Below are 9,956 nucleotides of genomic sequence, written 5' to 3'. Positions count from 1 at the left end.
ATAAGGCAACAAAAGGTGAACATTTTCAAAGGGGGTGTAGACTTTATATACATTATATATATATATATATATTACACACACAGTTTCAACTGTTTTTATTATATTTTTTTTTTGGTTTAGTGTTTGTAAATATTCAGAGATCTTAAAGGTTGAACAAAGTTTTAGTTTTGAAGCCAGGTAATGTCTCTTGGTAGAATTTTTTTAAAAAAACATTTGGTTTTTATTACTTAAAAAAAAAATACAGTAAAAAATAACAAGATGGACACAACACTGAGCACAAAAGTGCATTATCTTGAATTAAATGTTCTGAATGCAGTACTTCAAAATATTTTAAAATACAATAGTATTTATTTATTAATTAAATTTTTTTATAAGAGAATTTATCATGTATTGATCTGCATTTTAAATGTAACCTTCAAGTAGATTTGATTTTCCTGTTGCATTAAAAACATCAGAAGTGTTGCATACATAGGTTGCAAGGACCAGCACGTCGGAAAATTGTGTGGGTGTTGTATTTTAACTTTAACCCTTCACTTCCCTCTATGGCCAAAAACTATAGTGACCAAACCGCTACTGTGCAGAACACAGCAAAGGGTATTGGTGATTGTTTTAATGCAACGGACTGCAGATAAAGTATTTACATTTATCATTAAGGAATGAGGTCTAACATGCTTAGAAATGCAAAGCTGTTTCATAATTTCTCTGTAATGGAAATTTATGAGATCTTAAAACTGCAGCTTTTTTTGAGTCTTGTATCTACGGCAATCGTATCAATATAAAGCTTGTCGGGCAAACGAACTATAGCAATGCTGACACATTGTGAGAGAACTGCAGAGATCTGCCTTGAGACATTATCTACACTTGGATAAGTGAAGGATTTACTTCATTGCAATTTAATTTAAACAAAGCCACGGCAGCGTGCTTTTTACAGCAATTCTTTAGGACAGTGATGCATATTATTTACTACCTCAATCTGTTCTTTTCAATCTGCATTGATTTCTCAACACTACAAACACATTTCTGCTAGACGGTAGTTTCTGAACACAAACGCTTCTACACTGCTGCATGTATTCAGAATTCTTATTTAGTTTTTGTAGTTAGGACTTTAGTTTAATGGTATACTGTAACTTGTATTTTTCTTAAAGGGAAAACGGTTTTTCCATACAGATATGTGAAGAGACATGTTTAGTGTTTTAATTGAAATTTTAACAGTAGTGAATCAAGCAGGAAAAATGTATTGTTTAAGTATCATGAAAACATGGGTGCAATATTTTTTTTGAAAATGGTACTTGTGTTACCTTCATAATAAATATTCTGATGCATGGGGGAAAAAAAAAAAAAAGCTTTGTAAAGGAAAAGGAATATCAAATGGTCAAATAATTTAGAAATACAGTCCCAAAGAACAACAGGCTTTTCCAACACCAAAAAGTATATACCTAAATACAGGATTTACAAACAAACGAGTTTCTAAGATTTATTTCAGCTGTTTAATAAAGAAAGTTATGTTTGCAAACAAAATATAACATTATGTTACTCACCAATTACAGCAGTAAACCTGTAAAGATACTTCCAAAATGGAAAACTTTAATTTCAGTTGTTATAAATCTTTCATTGATTTGATGTATTATGAAATAGTTTCTGTGTGATGGCTACAGTGGGGTATTGCGTCTCAAAGGGTATGACGTTTCAGTTTGCACAAGAAAAAAAGATACCTGTTCACATTTGCAAGTTTTAGAATGGAAACTTTTTTTTTTTTTCTGCTTCTCTCTCTGTTTTTCTGGTTAGACGAGGCAGGTTATTACCTAACACTTCGACTCTAAACTAACACAAAAGGAGCTGCATTAAATTGTCCTGTAATGCATTGTCCTGTAGTGTAAACCCCCAGGGGGTATTGATGCTCTGAACTGTTTTTGCTAGCTTTGATTGATCATATAAATGATATTGTTATTTACGATGATGACGTTTCTTCCTCCAGAGCCAGACTTTATGTAGTCTGGTTCTTGGGTTTAATATATACAAATATACCACAGTCATTTTCCTTTTGAAATGCACCAGTTTTTAAAGCTTACTGCTTGGCCAAATAAATACAATTTTTCATTTTCATGTTTTTATTTATTTTGTTTTATTAGGTTGTGTTTTGTTGTTGTTTTTGCTTTGAATTAAAAAAAAAAAAAAACTCCTATAATTATCATTTAATTTTTTTCTAGCCTATATCTTCTATTTAGTTTTTTCTTCTAATTTCATTCTTTTTGAAACTGTTATTTAGTTTGTATGTAATATGTTTAGTGATTGCACAAAAAGGCTAAACCCACCATACGTAAGCCAAGCTTAGCCTTCCAAAGGTGTCATCTTCCCAATGGTACAGTAGGAAAGGTTATGTGTAAACCGATGACTTAATTGAAGAATATTTGAGTTATCAACATTTTCATTAATGATAGTTTAACATTCTCTCTCCAAGACTCATTAGTGACACTAACTATAATTGAATAAGGAGAATTGAATTACAAAAATAGCATTCAGTTTTACAGCTGTGGTCAAGGCTAGATTACATTGTGTTATTGTCAAAGGTCTTTACTCCTATGTCATCAGCATGCTGAAAAACACAACTAATAAAGTCATGACATCTAATAGAGGGACTTGCAAGTAGTCTTCAGCTGTCACAAATACTCCAGTCCTCAAGAAACGACTGATCTGTGTGCAGAGAGGTACTGTAATCAGGGTGGTGTTCTTGTATTACTGTACTATTTGTTAAACCATATAGTGTTAGGCACTCTAATGCAAGATTGACAATGGGTAAATTTCTACTTGTTTCATTTTGAACAATGCTGCTTTGTCTATTTCCTGTCAGAAAGCGTGACCCACTACAATATAGTAAACCCCATACAACCCACCACCCGGTCTAGTGAGACAGGCCTAGAACTTAAACAGTGGTATGTGGAGATACTGTAGGGTAAACGATTCTGAAAGGGCAATACAGCTATGGGCACCCTATAGAATGAACTCGTTTTGCTTCCTAAAGTCGAATTAGACCTGCTGAATAATGTTACCTTCACATACTGAATTACACATTGCTTCATAGTTTTCCATATACCTCACGAAAAACCGACAAATTAAAAAATGTGGCATTTCGAAATATAACATGAAATACTGTACTACTATGATGCCTTCCAGTAGAGACTTGCGATTATCATTTTGTAGTTTCTTTGATTACATGCTGTTAAATAGGAAATCTAAGTTATGTTCATATACTGTAGTTTGATTTTTAGTTTTTTAATATGTCTCAATCCGAAAATTCTAGGTGATGCAAACACTTTGGCCATAGCTGTAGAGTGAAAAACGAAATATTCTTTTAGGTAAAAACGACTAAAAAGAAAGTCCTGTAGTATACTTAACTTGGCTTTCACAATACTTTATTTTAAACTCTCCAGTATTGGTTACATGTGCCTTCAAAGAAACTCTAATAGAAGGTTAACTTCCACCTTAACAATGTTATACTGCATAGTGCTGCCTGAAACTTGCTTTGCCAAACCAAACTGGAATCAGATTGTATGTTTTAGTGAAAGCTGTGGATCAATTCATTTATGGGCTGTACCAGGTGATGTGTGTCTCCAGTCTTTTATGATTATTTGTAAAGCCCCAAAAAACATCCATAGTATTACATTTTTTTTTTTTAAATGACAACTTTGTAGAGTGAAAGCTCAGTACATCTGGATCCATGTGTCTTTCACAAGTGGTGCTACATGGTTAAATTATTTCAACAAGATAATCCATTGCAATGCAGCATTTAATTGACAGAGCTGTGGGTTATATTTTTGATCAAGAGTCCTTTATAAGATGTGCCTGTTACTACAGTTATGGTCAACAGCTGTCTTGTATATTTCACCAGACCATCCCACAAAAGTATTTAGGGGCTTTTAATCCCACGCACATGAACTACTTAACCTACTTTACAGTGAACCTTGTTTCAGTCTGTTCTGCTTTCATACCAATGAAAATGTTCTGTTCATTTCAATAGATTATAGAGTGGTCCTTTCTCTCCTAATTGCTGAAATCTTTACTGAATTGCCATTACTTTATAAAACACATCATGTCATTCACATTTTTAAACACAGGAAGGATATTGTGGTTCACATCTTCACATGGAAACTAACCCCGTATCTTTCATCAGTTTCCATTATTAACACACTGAACAAAAAGTCAAATCCTTTTGACTCGAGCATTAGATGGCATGCAACGATCCCCTCTTAATCCCATGTCTCGGGGGTTACTGACAGAATCAAACCCAGTTAAATGATGGGACCCCTGGCTCCCTTGTACCAAAGGATCGAACACAGGAATGACAAGCAACAAGGTAACTTATTTAATCAATGTGTGCTCATGAAGAAATATTGTTGCATGTGTAATGATTAGAAATACCACGTGCGAGATCTTAATTAGATAATATGTTGATATTAAAACACAGCTGTGCAAGTTTGTTTTTGATGTGAACTAAAACAATGTTTATACATACAGCTATGGTCAAAAGTTTAGCATCACCCTATAGAATTAACTAATTTTGCTGAATAATGTTATGTTAACATCTTGAAGTACATATTGCTTTGTAATTCTACATATATTTCATGAAAACCTGACAAACTGAAACATTTCAAAATCTAGCATGAAATATTGTACTACTATTATGGTTTCTAGTAGACTCATTTTGTAGTTTATTTGGTTACATGATGTTAAATGAAATATCTAAACTATGTTCCTATATTATTTTTTTAAATTATGTCTTAATCCTAAAATTCTAGGCAAGGCAAAACTTTTGGTCATAGCTGTATACTAGAATATACTAAAACAATAGAATAATAACATTGTAAAAATTAAAAACAGAACCTCTACTGTAATTCTCACGGCGTTATTTTGCTAGAAAAAAAAAAACTAAATGTTTTGTCTCCCTTAGGGTAATATATTCAAAGCATTTACTTCAGACTTTAACTCCTATTTTTTGGAAAGAAGTAAAACACAAAGACATGTTATAAAACTAAACCCAAACAAATAAGTAATATAATTCAAGGACTCTGAAGTAATCTCAAACTGTTTGGTTCTCATTTAAGAGTTTGCTATAAAGTGGAGTAATCGCTTAGAAACTATGGCCCGTAGTTTTCAAAAAAAATATTATTTATTTATTTATTCATTTTTTACTTTTGTTGCAAGTTTCCATAGTAGTGATAAGAAAAGTTAAAAGAAAAGAAACGCGACAGCCACTGTCCAGGGGTGCAATGGAAAATTTACCACAAGCCATTATACTTGACAAACAGGAAACGAGTGCAGTATGAGACATTCTTCTAGTAGCCAGTGCAGAGCAGCATGGGACTTTGAAGACCATAAAAAGCAGGTTCAGTTAGTCGCCTACTCTTGAGCTCCTGGGGTTGAGCAGCGCCAGCAACATTCTGCCAACAGACAGAAAGCCGCCTTGCAGACTGCATGCTCCTGAGGCCTGAACAGAGGGAATATTCCACCCGGTAAGATGAACCTGTGCAGCAGTACATGGTGCAATTCGAAGGCATCCCATGAGAGTGCTCTGTTTCTAATCTGTAAGCTTCTTTGTTTGAGGGTTTTCACTTGCATTACACATTTTAAAGCTATGACTATTATAGTGGGGCTCAGTCAGTATTGGTGCTGAATTTCAACAGAATGCCCAAGTTTTGAAATATTATAGATGCCAGGTTTACAATGTGATGGGCTTGTGAAACAAAGCGGCTTTGGGGTTAGGAGATATTACAAAATTAAGTTGGGTAGAACTATAGAAACTTCTGGAAAGTTCAAGGCTGAATGTTATCGACGGTGATTAATCGGGAACACTGACTAATTCAGGGTGAAGACAATGATGCTTCTGCATTTGATCGAAGTGAGCGTTAGCACTTTGTTCCATAGACTCCTTCATACTGTTTTACTAATGAGTAGAAAATAACAAATAGGTCTTGCTTTTTATGGTAGACAATATAGACAGATATACTGCTTAGTGATCTTTTATTCCCTACATAAATTACTCAATGGTTGAACAGAGTGCTGCAGATTGTGGTTTGCAGATGAGTTCCATTTGTATTGGCTCTCCATTGCGAGTGCTTTTGTTCTACCAACGTGGATACAATGTGATTTTAAAAAGAATGGATCTATTCTTCGTAATAAATGTACAGGCTTCGTGTGCAGTGCAGTTCTATATTTAAATCTCTTACCAGCGTGTGTTGATAGAGCTTCACTAAATATAGATTGTAAAAAGGCGGGAGGGGGGTCTTCAGTTATAAAGATCTAGGAATATATGAGGTCTATTCAAATATGTGAATAAAATGTTAAGTAAGTTAGCAATTTATCTTATTTAGAACCTTTATGTAGGGAACAATAACAAAAATAGCTCATAAACATTCATTTTGTAATTACACAAATTAGGCTTCTATTTATTAATTATAAATTATTAGGTTTCTATTTAGTGAGACTAGGAAAAACTTGGTAAGAATTTACCCCCAGCTGTCTGTACTTGGGAGTGGTTAACTTTTCTATTTTTGTATTTCCTTTGAAGGGGTCCCTTGAGTTAAAAATACAATTTACAAAAAAAAAAAAAACTACATCTGCACATACTGCCTAAAACGAACACGGTGAGCCCGCTATTTCACAATTCAATAGTACACAAATTTATTTAACTGGCAGTTCGGCCGCGTTGACACGGAACAGCCAAACAATAAGGGAGTACTGCGGTTAGCTTAGATGTTACTTTACAGTTTACACTTCATAAAACAAAACAAAAAAATGACAAATGGACATAAGATATCTGGTGAAAATCATTTGTATCAAGTAGCTCCTGTAACTCTTTGAGCTCAATCGATTTCTTGAGCAAGCGTAACGGCGTCAACATGGATCTAGGAAATGGCGGGATTCCGAAACATCTCTCCAGCTTGGTCTCTTCAAGGCTGGTGTTGACTTCTCCAAATCTAAATGGGACTGGTTTTCACAGGCTCTCACTAATAATAACTCGTTCTAAAACATGTTGTGTGTATTAAACTGCAGAAAACAGCAGCCTGTATCTTTTGTTTTGTAAAATGGAAGTGGTTACATTATTTTTAAATCTAATTGAGAGCCTTTTCAAAGCTTTTTACTCTAGAACGAAGAGAGCTGCTATATTAATCAGATTAAAGACCTATTATGAGCAAATCTGCCTTTACAGCTGCTTCGTGAGGTTGTTTAATTTTATTTTTTTTAAATCACAAGAGAACTAATCTTTACAATAAAATGATTGTGTTACTGCAGGTTTTTGGATAAGATGCAGTACTATTGTAGCAATAATTACATTAGCTGCATTTACACATGTATGTAACTACAGAATGTATCTAACAGGGGTTACATGCATTCAGTATGTAACTCATTTTGTAATTGCACATCTAATTAAAGTAAAAACAATTTAAATGTTGAAATCCATACACTGGTCGCAGTGGAATTTTCTTGTAGAGAACTACAATTAAAAAAAAACTTTACAAAATGAAAGTCGTACTGTTATTTTTATGTATTGCAGCTTCAGAGTAAACAAAATGAAATGCCATGTCTGTAAAGAAAAGACTCCCCCTGTACTGGATGGCAGGGGGGCACCGCGAGGAGAACAGCGCTGCGTGCTGTACGAGAGGTGCTTCCAGGACTGTCTAACCTGAGAATGGGAAATTGAGAATCAATCTCAGGTTTGTCAGCCCATGAAACATTTTCTCTAAAAACAACACACAAGACACAGAGAAATGAAACCACTTCCAGAGACCTTCATTACTCCCAGAGTTATATTGGGATTGTACATTTTAGTCTTACAAAGTGCTATAGTTGTCAAGTCACCAGCTGCAAAACTGTTGAACAGTTAGACTATTTAAATATTTTTAAGAAAGAAAATATATTCTATTACCAGCTGTAATAATATATTGAATCTTTTTTGTTGTTGCATTTTTTTATTTTCTTTATTTTGTAACTGCACTGAATAAATAAAAAACACTAGGTAATAAACAAACACTGCTTTTCTGCTCTCTTGCATGTTCCTGTATCTTTTTAAATTGCATTTCCAGTATTACCCGCTCCTCTCACACTGGGATATAGTCTGGCAGCCAGAGACATTGGCTTCAAAGTGAGATAAAAAAAAAGGCTGAAACAATGGCAACATGATATGCTTCTTGTAAAAATGTCATTATGAAAACATGAGATAACTAAAGGTTTTTATAACCTATTTCTTATTACTTTAAGGGTGGTTTAAAGAGTGGTTCTGTGCAGAAATTGTACAGAAGTTGCTCCCAACCTTATCCAAAGTGAGGAACATCTTTGTGTGCTGGGATTTTACCAGGACAACCAGCATAGAATAAAAAAAAAAAAATCTTTATATTACAAGCTAAACAAATACTTTCATTAATATGTTATACAATGACTGTTTATATATATATATATATATATATATATATATATATATATATATATATATATATATATATTTTTTCATAATTGACAATGTTTTACGTTGTATACGTTTCTGTAAATGCTTGAAAATGAAAACACATGTTACAATATACAAAACAAAACATAAGGAGTATCAAAGCAATGTTCAAGAAAATCAAAAATTATCTCTAAATCTCAGATTCCTCAAAATAGCCACCCTTTGCCTTAATAACTGCCTCACAAACTCAAGGCATTTGTTTAACAAGTTTCAGCAGGAAATCACCCAACATGTCTTCCCAGCTCTTCTGCAGCAATTCCCAGAGATGTAGGGCACTTGTGGGTAGCTTTGCTTTGACTCGTCTGTCCAGTTCGTCCCATACAAGTTCTATGGGATTGAGGTCTGGAGACTGGGCAGGCCAGGTCATTAGATTAAGTAGTCCTTCAACTTCTTTGCCAGATAGTTCTTGCACAACTTTGAGGTGTGTTTTGAGTCATTATCTTGCTGAAGAATGAAGGACTGCCCAACTAGCCGTAATCCTGATGGAATGGCATGCCTCTGAAGTATGCTATGATAGCCATGCTGGTTGAGCTTGCCATTGACCAACTCTGACACCAGCAAAGCAACCCCAGACCATGACACTGCCTCCTCCATGCTTGACAGTGGGAACCACACATACAGAACTCATGCGCTCACGCTGCGTCTTACATATACTCAGCGGTTGGATCCAAATATTTCAAATTTTGACTCATCAGTCCATAAGACCGACTTCTACTCCTACTACAGTTTCTGTGTTTTTTGGCCCAGGCCAGTCTCTTCCTCTTATTCTGCACTCTTAACAATGGTTTCTTTGCAGCAATTCTTCCAGTTAGGCCAGCTTCACGCAATCTCCTCTGAACAGCTGATGTTGAAACATCTGTACTTCTAGTAGCATTTAGCTAAGCTTGTATTTCAGGAGCAGTTTATCACCGGTTTCGCAGACTTGTGACTCGAATTAACTTGTTCTCTGATTCTGAGGTCACCATTGGCCTGCCTGACCTTGTTCGGTCCTCATGAGTGCCAGTTTCTTCAAATTGTTTGATGGTCTTGGCCACAGCAGTTACAGACATTTGCAAAGTTCTTGCGATTTGTCTTAAAGATTGACCTTCATTTCTTAAAGTAATTACAGACTGTCTTTTTTCTTTACTTAACTGAGCGTATTTTGCCATTTTCTGCTCCCTTACATTCAGGAATGACACACTTGTGCCTATGCTACCTATATTTATAGTAATCATGGACCCTCACCTGTTAACAATAATTGGTGACAAAGGGTTAATTAGGTAACATGCTAGTTAACTCAGAGAACATCTAACAAACACACTTTAGGCCAGTGTTCTAACACCATGTTATACACATTTCATACTTTTAACTGACTCGGGATTCAGACTGAAATCCCCTTGCTTTGAATGAACATTTCATTGCAATTGACAAGATTTACATTTTCATTTAAAAATTACATTTTTGAATGCAATTCACTTAT

The sequence above is a fragment of the Polyodon spathula genome, chromosome 8 (assembly GCF_017654505.1).
Source record: "Polyodon spathula isolate WHYD16114869_AA chromosome 8, ASM1765450v1, whole genome shotgun sequence".
NCBI classification, from domain to species: Eukaryota; Metazoa; Chordata; class Actinopteri; order Acipenseriformes; family Polyodontidae; genus Polyodon; species Polyodon spathula.
This window is presented reverse-complemented; position numbering follows the sequence as displayed.